General features: G+C 35.1%; 1 protein-coding gene across 7 annotated transcripts in view; it reads left to right on the forward strand.

Annotated features, from left to right (window-relative positions):
- The window catches only part of LIN28B (lin-28 homolog B), a 140630-nt gene that overhangs the window by 98238 nt on the left and 27376 nt on the right, over positions 1-15016 (forward strand). The window lies entirely within an intron of this gene.

Genomic DNA, 15016 nt, shown 5'->3' on the forward strand with positions numbered 1-15016 from the left:
TGGTTAGCTCTTTATGGATTTAGACACTGCCATTTAGCATACATACATTTAATAATGATGTTTCATTTCCTTATATTCTTCAGAGGTATATAAGTGCTATGCAGTTTGCCTATTTATTTCTTTGAACATTATAAATTTTTTGTTGCTCTAACGTTATAATTATAACTCCCACAATCACCTAAAGCATAGTAAATTTTGTTCTAGCCCCTCATTTTAACTGTGTCTTTTAAAAATATGTTTCATGTAAATAAGAAATCAATGAAGATTTTTTTCTTATCCATTCTATCATTTTTTTAAATTTTATTGGTCGGTTTAATCAATTTATATTTAAGTTTATAATTGTAGGTTGCTGCTTTCCTCCATATAATGATTTTCTCATCTTTTTCCCCTTTTAAGTTAGAACTTTCTCTATATTCATTTTGCTTACAATCATTTGCTCTTGGTCTTCTCTCAGATACTCTTATCACATTGTTTCTTTTCCTATACCTATAAGAAGTTCCCTGAGTTTAAGTATTAATTACTTTCTTCTTATGCATTGTTTAATTTTATTTTTTCCCATCAAGATACAAGTGTAGTTCCAAATTCTTCTTGCCTATCCCTTTCCCCTTACCCATTGACTTGAATAACATTATTAATGTTTTCTCTTTTCCCCCAAATGCTGATTTATTTCCGATTATTCCTTATTTATTTCTAATTTTGGGGCTTTTACACCAATGTATTCTTTCTGTGTCGTTTCTATGAGACAGGACTTTGTCTTTTACTTTCCTGTTGATCTGTTGTTGGTAGGTAGGATTGCAGGTCCTGTACACTCCTACCTTCCTCAACTTTTTTTTAAGTTCCTCAGAAAACTTAAAAAAAATCTTAACTATCAGATGAATTTTTAGTCAATGAATGTTGATTCACTTATTCATCTTTTCTTTCTTTCTTTCTAACTATTTTAGCTTGCTTAAACTTCAACCCCAAACATCAAAGCACATTAGAGACATACTCTATTAGCATGTGGCTTTGAGTCCCCAGTGCATAGTAAGATCTCTAGCAGATCACTGGCTCTTAGTAAATGCTTGTTGAATTGCATTGCTGAATTTGTACTGGAAGAAATTGATAGACCCCCAAGGAAGCAAGTGACTTGCCCAAGCTCACATAGCTAATAAGTATCAGAGGTGGGAGTAGGATTTAGTTCTATTTCCTACTTTAATATATTTTTTTGCTACATAACTGCCTCTTTTAAGGAATATAATTTGATTGGCAATATGCAAGTATATGGAGAATCTTTGGAGAAAATATGGAGATTTCAGTAATTATAGAGTCAAGGTGAGATATTCTGGATAGTGGTGCCAAAACTCATACCTATCCTGCTTCTAGCAAACAAAACCAGATTAAAAGATAATGAGAAATCTTTAATAAAATAAATAAAAATCCAGTACAGCTAATGTTAATTTGTCACCAGGCCCATTCTAAAGAGTTAAGAAGAGAGTGAAACCTAAGTGTGGGACCTTCAGCAAGTCACTTGGCCCTAAGTGCCTAGTCTGTACCAAGGGGGGGGGGTGAGAGAGAGAGAGAGAGAGAGAGAGAGAGAGAGAGAGAGAGAGAGAGAGTGTGTTAGGGAAATGTGGGCATGTTTATAAGTGGTTGGTAAGCATCCAGTAGACGGACAGTGAATGATAGAGGGAATAATCTTCTGGAGAAGACAGGATGGAATGGGATCATTTGTGCCTGTGGAGGGGTTTTTCTTAGAAGAGCCACTTCATTATGTGAGAGTGGTGAAGTAGGAGATTGCTTCAGAAAACACCTGAGTAATGTGGAATGAGGTGCTAGAGATTGCAGGGAGCTCTCAGTAAAAGGCAACACTTATGCTAGATTTGGGCAGGGGAGAGTGCTGATGAGCTATGGGAAGTTTAAGGACGGATAGAAAGGTTTGAAAAAGCCGCTGTGTTGAGTCACTGCTGTGAGATCTCAGGTGAGGTTATGTAACACAAATATGTAGTAGACTTGGCATGGTTTTGTGATATTTTCCAGCATTTTTCAGAAGAAAGTGAGTAGGAAAGAAAGCAGTTGATATGTGAGATGATCCAAGGATGAGGTTTAGCAGGGTAAGATCTTCAGTAGGATAAATGAACATGAGACTCAGGAGAAAAAGATAGTATTAAGTTTTATAAAGGATGGTATTGAGCATTATGAATTTTTTAAAAATTACTTTGTTTTCCAGCCCAACTAGAACCCATTTAAAATAAGTTTTACTCTCCCTCACCCAAAATATTTTTGAAAACATTCATCAATTATACAAACATATAAAAATGTTCAGTGGCTTTCGTTTCGCCTCCTACTATAAGAGAAAAAACTACATTCATCATCTAAATGTCCACTGATGAGACCTTGAGACAAGCAAATTAAACATAACACCTAAAAGAATGTTCCATCTTTAAAGATTATCATTGACCATAATATAATTATGGTAGCTCCCATTTCCATGTCACTTTATGGTTTCAAATAATAGCGGATAGGGCACTAGACCTGACATTAGGAAGACTTGGTTTCAGATTGCCTCTCCAAAATTTATTAGCTGTGTGACTCCAGACAAATCACAACCACTCAGCTACTTTTCTGTAAAAGAAGGGAGTTTGGACTCAATGGCTCTGAGGCTCTACTTTTCTGGATATTGTCCAGGTCACAACTACTAATAATGGGTGCTCCCCAAAGCCTTTTCCTAGGTCCTCTTTCCTTCTCCCTCTATTCTGTTTTGCTTGGTGATTTCATCTGCTCTCAATGATCATTTCTAGTCTCAAATGTATGATACTACGGTCCCATTTCATTTGATCCTTTCAATCCTTTCAGATAGGTAGGCCAATAATTACTGTCCCTATTTTATCAATTAGAGAAATGCCTTGCTCGCTGCTCAGAAGTGATGCAGTTTGATCTCAGGCATCAGATTATCAGATTCCAATTAGCGTTTTCTTAACATAACATTACATTGCATCCAAAATATAAGATACCAATAATATTTGAATACGGCAGTCTTATAATTGTTTATAGCACAGTAGTCCGAATGCATGGAGACCATCTCTCAACTCCATTCAGATACTATTATGCTAATTTATAATTAATACTTTTTTGCTCTTTTGACATCTAGCTCTCTGGTTATGTCTTACTGCCATTCTTAACCCTATATCTATGCCTTTCTATTTCTATTTCATTGACCCGCATAAAAAGCAGTATCACAGCTTTCAGTGTTTAATGCAGGAAAAAGACTTCTTAAGAGATCTAAACAATCTTATAGGAATGCCAAAAGTAGCTATGGCAAACCAAGAAAAGTATTCCTGCTTCTCAGCCTATGCAACTAGCACTTATTTGGCCAAGGGATAGCGGTCAGGCAATAAAAACAGCAAAATAACCAGGGCAGTATACATGGTTATTATCTCTAGCTTTTTCATCCTTTATTTCCCATGATTTACTTCATATGTTTTTCCTCTTTACTTGGTGAACAATTTGAAAATGCATACTTCCTGGCAAAGGAGAAATATAAACATGAAAAAACCAAAAACAATTGGATGAGAAGGGAAATGGGCAGAGGGTCATTTTGTTCTCATCTGAACTGTCATTCCTCTTCAGTGGTATCTAGTGCTGGAACATGAGATCAAATTTCTTCACCTGTAAAGGCCTTTCTTTAACTATTTCAATAAATCGTTTTTAATTTTTTAAGATTCTTAAGATCTATGAAGATAAAAGGGTTGAGGATTTTTGGTTGTCATTGTTATTCCTGTTATTTGGATTTTTTGTTTTGTTTTCACACAATCTTATCTTTGTACTTTAAAAATATGTTAATGTAGAAAGCACAGTTTGGGTAAAATACCTAAGTGAACTGAATATAAGTCCTATGGCTGATATTGCCAATAAATAGCCCTACATTTATTTGTATAGCATTGATAACTGCATAAGTATTTTAGGAATGGAAAGCCTATATGCATTTCTTACCAATTCAAGTCAGTTCTTAAATTTTCCCTTTTCAGAGGTTTGCTTGTTATAATTTTGCTCAAAAAGTTTGTAACTCAAGTTCACTTCTTAAATTATCTAAAAAAGTGGTCATTACTATTTTGAATAATCTAACATTCAACTATACATAATTCAGTGTAGTCATTTGTCTGCAACTAGGATAGCATCTTCTCATCTTGACCTTTTAGCTTCTGTTTTTGAAAGATTCAATATAAATCTAAAACTATAATTGAAATCATCTCACATATAGTTCATCAGTCAGAGCAGTGAAGTCGATCCTTGTCCTCCAGATTTTTTTAATGTAGAAATTTGGATGGGAAAACATGAGTTAATATTTACATCTTTATTTTTGCTATAGAATGCATACATATGTATAACTGAATCCATATACTTTTTTTTACATTGCCCACTATTTGGGACTGTTTAATTTTTTGAGGGAAATTGGGAATTTTATGTGTTTGCCTTTACTTTTTCAAAGAGAGGAAACATGTAGAAATTCCTTTTTAAAAATGCTTATTATGTCTATAGTTAGTTTTTATTAGGTAGGATAAGATTACTTTCAACTAAAGTAAAGTAAAATAAACAAACAGTGTAGAATAGCTTAAAGTAATCATGTTAAGCATAAAAATAAAATTGAAAAAAAAGCCAATCTCAACCCACCAGATATGGATCAGATAAGAAGTCATGTAATAAACAAGAACAAATATTTATAAAAGTTGAAACAAACTTAAGACTAGTTCATAATCTACAAATACACATTTTTAGATTAAAAACTGAATTGAATATTAGAAGTTATTGAGTTCCTATTCCCTCATTTTACATATGAAGAAGCTGAGACCCAAGAGAAGTTAAGTGATTTCCTCAGGTTCATATGAGAATTAAGTGGCAGAGTGAGAATTTGAAACCAGATCCTCTTATTTAAAATCCAGCATTCTGGAAATCAGTTTTTTTCCAAAATATGTATTATACACTATGCTAAATTCTCAGGTTAAAAAAGCAAAAAATGAAACAAAGTCCTCAAGGACCTTACATTTTTTTCAGAGAAGACAGCATACACACATTTAAGTAAATAAAATGAAAATGTAAAGTAATTTCTGAGTGGGTACTAGCAGCGGGGGTCATTAGTAAAAGCCTCATGAAGGAGCTGGCACCTGAGCAGTGCTTTAAATGAGGCTATATATTCAAAGAGCCAGAGTTGAGAAAAGAATTCATTCCAAGTCACAGAGAGAAAAGTGGATGTCAAAATAGCAAGGAGGCTGGACAGCAGGGTGTGGGAAGAGAGTTCTGTGTAAATAAGTCTGGAAAGGAAGGAAAGCCAGATTAAGAAGGGTTTTAAGGTCAGACTGAAGAGTTTATCTTTTATCTCACAGTTATTCAAAAACTTTAAGGCAGGGAAATGATATGATCAGAATTATGCTGAAAGAATGTCAGTTTGATAGAGTGTAAAAGATGACCAGCAAGGGGGAGAGGCTAGTGAAGTGGGCAGACATGAAGTTTTTAAAAATCATTGGAAAGGAAGGCTTTCTTAATTGATTAACGGGCAAAAATCATTTTCACACACCAGGTTGTTTTTGCCTAGAATGATTACTTTAATCTATTCTGAGATAAATCAAAATGCACATTATAGTGTAGGGAAAATTTCCGTTGTTTAAATTTTTAATAGGCCTTAACCTTTAAAAAAATCACAACTCTGGGTTTTTTTCAACATAATGAAATGTTATGGATATGTTGTCATTGACTCCTAAAAGTATAGTTTTAGTTCTCTACAATAAACACAGTTACATTGTTACTGTTGCTATAAATGCACACGTGGCTCGTATTTATGTTGTGTGTGTGTAATAGACCTGACTTGGACACTCCCCCCTAGATATCTTAAGAATGGAGAGTGCTTTTGGCAGTGTGCCCACTGCACATGGCATCAGCATCAAGTTCTGTTTCATAACAAACCTCTTTTACTCCAAAGGAATTAGAAGGCATAGAACCCATAGTACTTGAGTATATAGTTTTTCTTATTCACTTGTTTTTTTCCCCATTAGCCAAAATTGAGAGTAAAAGTTGCTTAGCCCTATTTGAGTCCTTTTTTTCTTACATTCATGGTCGCTGTGAGTTGGGGAGAGCTAAGAATATACTGTATGTAGCTTTGCTTTCAGGAATATGAGAAGAATCATCCAGTCCCATTCTGCCACCTACTCTCATTGGCTTTAGATTTGACCTGAAGGAGTAAATTGTCCTGCCAACTTTTAACAGAATTAGCCAAGATTTAAGATTATTCGTGCTAATTCGATACTTATTATGAACTTGCTCATCTGTGAAGGCTATATCTTTTCCCAGGGGTCTGGCCACTATTGCCTCTCCATCTCTAATAGAAACAGTAGCCTAAATGATAAGGTACCCTGAGAAGTCTTTTGTGTGTTCTCCCATTATAGAAGTATATCCCATTTCATGTCTTTAACTGGTTTCATTAAAACACATTAGGCAAAGCAACATTGGATTGGGGGAAAAAGTGTCAATAGCATATAGTTTCATAGAAACAGTGTTTTCAGTAGGCAGTTGACCAAATAATACTATAACCCAGTTCTTGATGTTAAAATGGAATTTCACTATACTGTAGATGAAAAGATTCAAGGTGTGGTAGAAAGAACTGTGGATTTGGAATAAAAGGACTTATGTTTTAAATGCAGCACAGCTACCACATTTATAATCCTAGTCAAGTTACCAAACTTTTTCTAGGCTCAATTTCCTAATCCATAAAATAGGATAGGAATTAGATAATTTACCTTCCTATTAGTTCTCTCAGGCTCTGATATTCTTTTATTCTGGTATTTAGAAAGCTGTTTCACTGACATTATAAAAAAGATGTCATGGCAACACCAGATAGAGTATCCTCATATACAACAATGACTTAGAGTATTTGTTTTGTGAGATTTTACATGAAATGTCTCTAGTGATCTCAAGTTGTGTCAGAAAATTCTCAAGGCAACTTTCATTTTTGTTAATTATAAACTCTTGCTATATAACTTTTAGGAAAGATGTTTGAAAGAAATTATCACAAAATCAAATAAGTAGAAATTCTTGCGATCCAAAAAAGGCTTTATACAATTACTTATATGGAAAGATTATAGTGCTTGATCTATCAATAGGAGAGGCTTTTCAGGTTTTTTTCCCTAGGCCTAATGAAGAATCTGTACTAATTTGTGCACATGATTTTCCTTAACATCTCTATAACCAACAACATACATTAAACCAGTTATCATAATGCAGTTTGTGGCTCTAGAACAGAAAAAAATGGTTCATAGAAGAATTTAATTAATCATCTTGGCCTCATTATTACCAGCCTAATCAACTAAGCTTAATTTTCAGAAAGCATATTTCTTTCAAAAAATGCAAGTTAAAAAAACAGAATCTTAGAGTAAAAAAGGACCCAAGTGGCCATCTAGTCCATTCTATTTTTGAAAAAGTAGCTTTTCTTCTTCCATGGAATTGGTCCAGGCAACTGCCAAATATTTCTCAACATGGTGAGATGAAGTCCTGTAATAGAATGAACACTAGATTGGTGTCAGGAGACTGGGGGACTAGTTCTCTCTTTGACACTTAAATTGACCTTGAAAAAGAAATCTAATGGCCTTAGTTTCCCCATGTAGAAAATGAAATGTTTGGCCTTGATCAGTGATGATAAACCTTTTAGAGACTGTGTCTAAACTGCAACCCTGAAGCATCCTGTGAGGACCCCCTGCCTCCTAGAACCTTACACCAGATGGGAGGAAGTAAGTGAGAAATATTCTCAGCTCTCTCTGGCATGCTCTGGCACATTCTGGCACATGTACCATAGGTTCACCACGGTAGGCCTAGATGATTTCTTTTTAAAATAAAATTTATTTATCTATTTTGTTGTTGTTGTTTACCAGAATTTTTTTCTGAAATATAGAATTTCCCCTCCATTGATCACATCCCCTCTCTCCCACATTGCTGAACCTTTCTGTCCAAAGTCTGTAACAGTCATCCCCAGTGGCTTGGTGATAGAAAAGTTTTCTACTGCGGCCAGACTGCATGAGTTGAATGCAGTATAGTCCTTTGCAGGAGAAAGTTTGTTCGTAGAGTTCTTAATGCATTTCCCCCAGAAATACTTTTAGCAGTGGAGGTTAGTTGCATCAGTTTTGTTCTGTAGTTACATTATAGATTGAATAGGCATTTGTGCGCTGACCTGGGAATCTAACCACAATATAAAGAACAAAGCTATTTGAGAAAATACTATCCAAAATTCAAAAAGTGGATTTAAAAATTATAATTGGACTAGTTGTTTTAAAATAATAATAGCTTGAGTTTATGTAATATCTTAGGTTTATAAAGAACCTTTCTAACAACAGCACTGTGAGATAGGCATGACAAGTTTTGGTAATCTCTGTTTTGCAGATAAGGAAACCAAGTCCCAATATAGTCAAGTGACCTTTCAGTGCCCCCTTCATTTCTAAATCCTTTGATATCTTTCAGTTCCAAATACCCTGATCCTAAGCTAAATTATGTCTGAGTAATGATCCATTCAGCCAACTATTAGCTTTCCCTTAATATAGTAATGATATGCATGCTATCCATGAATGATGATGATGATGATAATAGTGATAACAATAATAGTGAACATGTTACATGCCAGGCACTATACTAAGTATTTTATGATTACTATCTCATTTGATCCTCATAACCCTGAGAGGTAGATACTATTATTACCCCCATTTTATAGATTAGGACATGAGAGGCAAACAGAGGTTAGGGCAAGGGCCCAGGGTTACATAGTTGATAAGTGTCTGAGGTAAAATTTAAATTCAGGTCTTCTGGACTCCAGACCTGGCACTTTATCCACTGTGTCACTTCCCCAATAACTGATGAATTTATCTTGTTAACCCTATTTTACTTCCTATCATTATTACCCAAATACTGCATGTTTAGTACACTCCTGATAGGCCCTTCCTCTTGGATGATTTAATAACAATACTAATGACAACTTATAGAACTTGTTTTTATTAATTAATTGATCAATTAATTTATTTAAGCCCCTACCTTCCATCTTGGAATCAATACTGTGTAGTGGCTCCAAGGCAGACGAGTGTTAAGGGCTAGGCAATGGGGGTTAAGTGACTTGCCCAGGGTCACACAGCTGGGAAGGTCTGAGGCCAGATTTTAACCTGGGACCTTCCATATCTAGGCCTGGCTCTCAATCCACTGAGCTACCCAGCTGCCCCCTTAGAACTTGTTTTTAAAGTTGAAGATGACTTCAAGAAAAGAGTTTTGAATGTTAGTGCCACCTCATACATGAAGCTTTTCTGGATTTTCTTCTCTCCTCTACTCTCTGCAGTGTTAGTATCTTTGCTCCCCAAACTACCTTTTATATATGTTGTCTCTTCCATTAGAAAGTAAATTCTAAGAGATATGGTCTATTTAACTTTGGCTTTTCATTACCACACTTAAGCCAAGAGCCTACAACATAGTTGGCACTCAATATATGATTCCTAATGAAAGGCTAACGGGGGGAGATGAATGAAACTCATAATAAACATGAAAGGTCTTTTAGAGAAAGCTTTTGTTGAGTTCTATATCTGAAACATTTATGCTTTAAAATAGATATATCTTGTAAGAATGGCAGATTCCAGATAGGGGACTTAAAAATATCTAATTCATTTTTGTTCACATAGTAGGTATTGCTTAAATGTTTGCCAAATAAATGAACGAATTAGATACTTTGGGGCATTATTTTACTCTTTCAAGGGACTTCTAAACCAAAATCTTGAAGATGAATTAAGATGACCCAATAAATGGAAAAGGTATCTACAAGTTTTTTTCATCTTAAGAATCAGATGACACTCAAAAAATAAAATAATAGTTCAGTAATAATTACTCACATTTATATAGCCTTTGAAAGTCCATAAAATACATTAGTCACCACAATGACACTTTGTGCAATTATTGTGTGTGTGTGACTTAGAGAAACTAATTGATTTTTTTGTGGTCATTTAGTGAATAAAAAACAAGGCTAGTTTCAATTCTAGTTTTCCTGATTCCAAATTAAGGGTTCTTTCCATCACCTCACACAGTCTCTCCTAGTTGAAAGCTGTGCTTTTGAGATCTAACTGTTGGAAGAAAAGGGAATGTGTTAATTAAGTTGGCCTAGGGTTTTGGACTCAATACCAGGTTGGTTCTCTTACTTCTCCATGGGCACTTGCTTTAGAACAGATATCAGAACTGAGTATCCCGGCAATGGCATAGTAGACACTATAATCACTGGATATAGAAAAGGAGGGATCATGAACAATGTTAGAATGTAAATCATAATAATATAGAGATCCATAGAGGAAAAGAGGAAACATTGGGGACTTCAAATTTCTTGCAAATATAGGACTTTATTGTGAGCAAGAGTAATTTGAAAATACTAAAAGAATGGCCAGGAATTATGGTCCTGGAAATTTAACATATTAGCCTTAATTTGAAAAAGTGGAGAGAGATGAAGTCTAGTGTCCAGGCAGAGGCTGATGGACTTAAACCACAAGAGCCCTAAAAGATTGTATATCAAAACATACTCTCTGCCTATTGTAGAACAATTTGAATCTCTAGGGATATTTCTGGAAATGATCTCTTTCTTAGAATTGGCATTATGGGAGTCTGGTCCAAATATGAATGGATGAATTAATGAAATAACATCTGTTGTTAAGATATACCAAGTACTATGCTAAGTTTTATAGTAACAAGGAGAAAACAATGAATTATTTAGGGATCTAGTATGAATTGATCTAATATTAGAATTGCCTGTCCGGTGGAAATTTCTGCTCCCTCATCTGTGCTTAACATCTGTCAATAACTGTTAACTTTAGCAATTATCTAAGTAGGTGTTTAGGTTATTTATAGGAACTCTCCATTGTTGGAGTGGGAGAGAGCATGAGCCTTCTGGCTAAAAGTATACCTTCATCCCCATAGTATTCCATATGTTGGCACCCTTGAACAAAGTCCCATTCATTCCATGCTAGTATATCCATGCTCGTATTACCCTCATTGTGAGGGTATACCCCACCAACAGATCACAGATCCATTTGAATGACTGAAATATGATATATATTTCTGTTTTTGGTGAAAATAGAACCCATTATAAGGTTTATTTAACCTTTCAAGGCCATTTTTCTATGAGATGAGAATAAATAATCCTATATATGATGCAAAATTCTGACAGGCTAGAACAGTAGATCTGGTATAATGAAATTTATTAGAGACAAATGTAAAATCTCACAATTGGGCTTAAAAATCTCAGTATCTTTGGAATAAGACTAGAAAAGCTTGGCCAGATTCTAGTTCTGAAGGGTCTTTGACATTTTATTAAATCATAAGTTGGGAGTCAGAAGTGTGATATGACAGCCAGAAGAGCTAATGAGAACTTGGACTACATTGAGAAATAGTGTCCAGAATGAGGATGTGATAGTCTCATTGTACCTTGTCCTAATCAAATCATATTGTAAAGCATTGTTTTCATTACAAGGCATCCCATTTTCTATTTATGAGTTGCATCCTACTGATCCAGTGAGTGACTAGGATGGCAAAGGACTTTGAGATTATGTTGGATTGATTAAAGGAAGTATCATGTTTATTTTTGAGAATTTTAAGGGCTGTCATGTGGAATAATGAAATTCTGTTTGGTCTTGGAAGGCAGAAGTGAGTATATTGAGGCATGATTTAAAAGATAATTTCCTACCAGAATTATCCAAAATAGAAGTGATCTCCTTTGGTAGGTAATGGATTCCTCCTGATTAAAGAGTCTTCAGGTTAAAATAGGAAGACTCATTGTTGGGAATATTGTTTTTTTTCCAACTGTGAGCTGAACTAAATAACTTCTGAAATCCATTCTAGCTCCTAAGTGAATCAAATATTCAGAGTCAGTCCTTCACTAATGTCTTGATTGTCTTTATTTTTGTATTAAAATAACCAATTTTGACTTTGGATCTCTGATAAGCAAGTTATTAGCACAATCTTCAGTGACAAATTCTTAATCATACTTATTTGACAGTAACTCCACTCAAGACTATTTATTAGTCAAATCTAATTTAATGTAACCTAAAATCCTATCCTGATTCCTGGGTAATGACTTGTACTGGCCACTCATACCTGGTAACAGAACAACTTGTTACAATGCGATACACCTCTTGAGGTACAGATACCCCAACACAGATCCATGGGGTCTTTACAGAGAAACTTTACTGTTTGTTCTGACTCTACCCTCTGATGTATTGGCTATTCTTCCCAGCTTTGTATCACCTGAAAATTTGGTAAGGATGCCCCCATCTCTGCCACAATCTTAAGTTAACGTTAATAGATGACACAGAACTGAGAAAAGTTCTTCCCAGGAGAGTTTCTTCTAAAATGATCAACTAATTAGTGACAAAAAAATCTTTGTAGCCAATCATTAAAGTTCTGAATACAATTAATTGTACTACTAATTAACCTATACTTCCCCATCTTGTCCACAAAAATGCATGTTTTTCAAATATTTTGCTGAAAAATATTTTATTAAATATCCTTTGTTTTCATATTACATTTCACAATATAGCCCTTCTCCACTTCCCAGTTAGTTGGTCAGTCAACCAACCAACATTTTTGAGCCTACTATGTAATGGGCATTGTACCAAGAATTGATGATAAAAAGAAAGGCAAAAAAAAAGTCTCAGCTCTCACAGATTTCACATTCTTTGGGAGGCATGATATGCAAACTTATGTACAAACAAGATATATACAGGAATAATTGGGGGTAATCCCAGAGGAAAGAGTTTTATTATTTCACTTCTTAAAACTTTTATAAAATGAGACTGCTGGTCTAGATGTCAATAATAGCTAGCCTTTATATAGAACTTTAAGGTTTTTATTTACCTATAAACTAGAGGTATTATTATTCCCTATTTTATGGATAATAAAAATGGGTCTTGGAGTTTAAGTGATTTGTCCATAGACACCCAACTAATCAATGTCAGAGATAAGCTTTGAATCTAGATTTTTTTCTTAGATCCGCTTTTTTCAAAGCTCTTGCTTTCAATCAGAAACAGTAATGAAAACAACAACTTATGCCCCTAAGGTTTTTGGTTTCTTGCCCAGGATTTCATAATCATTAGCAGGACTTTTTATTATATCTTCATATGGTCTTGGTGCCAGATCTGATGGCGTCTTCCCTGGCCAAATTTTTCAAGGCCCCACAGAATCTGGATTCCTAGAGCTCTTCTAACTTTGTAGCAGATTCTAATTTCTTATTATTTGTATTTTCAAGGAAAGTCATGTCCTTTAGCTAAGACAGAATCTCAGCATGGCTCCCCCTCTGACTAGGGACAGTTAGCAATTGTTGTATATTTTTATTTTGTGCCAAGACCATTCCATTCTTTTTTTTAAATCAATGCTCTTCTCATCCATAGTGGCCCTTCAGTATTGAGAGCAACAATAGGAGAAAAGTATCTGATGTGGAGTTCTATAACCAAATCAATAAGGAGCCTAAATGCTTTCTAATATCCTTACCCAGTTTCTTTTTTTAAAATTTATTAGTTTGTTATAGTAAAATAATCAAGTATCTCCCACCTTCCTGGTACTAGAGAAAGCCTCATTTAACAAAAAGATATATGTGTATATAAAACTAAAAATCTTGGAAAGACCTACCTTGCTCCTTATTCCATAGTGCCAGTTTTAGAATCCCCCACTATCCTCCTTTGAGCTTCTGATATAATTTTGTCATTTATCTACTGACTGAAGATTATCCTCCTTTTTTCTTTAATGAGTTTAATGCCTGGCCCCAAATCCTTATTTCATTCTAGAGGACTTGGGCATGACTATTTGAAGTTTCACCAAAAACTTTTCTACAAACTCTTCCACACAGTGGAGGTCAAACACTACTTCATGAATGCGTCTAGCCATGATCACTTCACTCAGTTCTATTCAGTCTCCATACTCTTTTAACTCTTTATTGGCCCTTAACCCAATTTTTCATCCTCACAGTGACCTTCAATCCCTCCAACCCCTGTATTTTCCCAGGCCATCACCCCTGTACTTGCTATTTTCTTTCTTTATGCCTATAGATAACAGTCTTATCTATTCCATTGTATTTAAAAAACCCTCCCTTGATGAACCATTCAGTTCTTGACATTTCTCTACTGCCTTAGCTAAACTTGAAAAAGCCGTCTTCAATATACTTCTCACAGTTTTCTAAATTCTCTGCAGTAGGGCTTTTGACCATGTTGTTCAGCTTAAACAGCTGTCCAAAGTCTAATGACCTTTCCATTCGTTGTGCTCTTGTCCTATCTGCAGCATTTGACACTTTATCACTTTCCTCTCCTACAAACTCCTTCTTTGAGTTTGTGTGACCATGTCCATTTTTGATTCTCCTTCTACCTGCCTGAGTCATGCTCCTTCTCAGTCTGATGATGATCATGTTGATGGTGGTGCTAGTGGGGTGTGTGTGTGTGTGCTGAGTCTCTCTCCTTAACACTGGGTTCACTTTACTGGCTGCCTTTTAGAAATTCCTCATTATCTTCCCCATTTTGCCATAATAACTCACTTCTGAACTTCTCTGTTGATGTTGAGGAGACCACCATATTTCCATTCATTCAGATTTAATCAACTGTCACTCATCACATGTATCCAGTCACTTCCCAGATCTTCTGATTTCCACCTTTACAACATCTTTTTTTTTTTTAATATATTTTATTTGATCATTTCCAAGCATTATTCGTTAAAGACATAGATCATTTTCTTTTCCTCCCACCCACCCCCCATAGCCGACGCGTAAGTCCACTGGGCATTAGATGTTTTCTTGATTTGAACCCATTGCTTTGTTGATAGTATTTGCATTAGAGTGTTCATTTAAAGTCTATCCTCTGTCATGTCCCCTCAACCTCTGTATTCAGGCAGTTGCTTTTTCTCGGTGTTTCCACTCCCATAGTTTATCCTTTGCTTATGAATGGTGTTTTTTTTTCTCCTGGATCCCTGCAAGTTGTTCAGGGACATTACACCGCCCCTAATGGAG

Source organism: Monodelphis domestica, chromosome 2 (genome assembly GCF_027887165.1).
Source record: "Monodelphis domestica isolate mMonDom1 chromosome 2, mMonDom1.pri, whole genome shotgun sequence".
NCBI lineage: Eukaryota > Metazoa > Chordata > Mammalia > Didelphimorphia > Didelphidae > Monodelphis > Monodelphis domestica.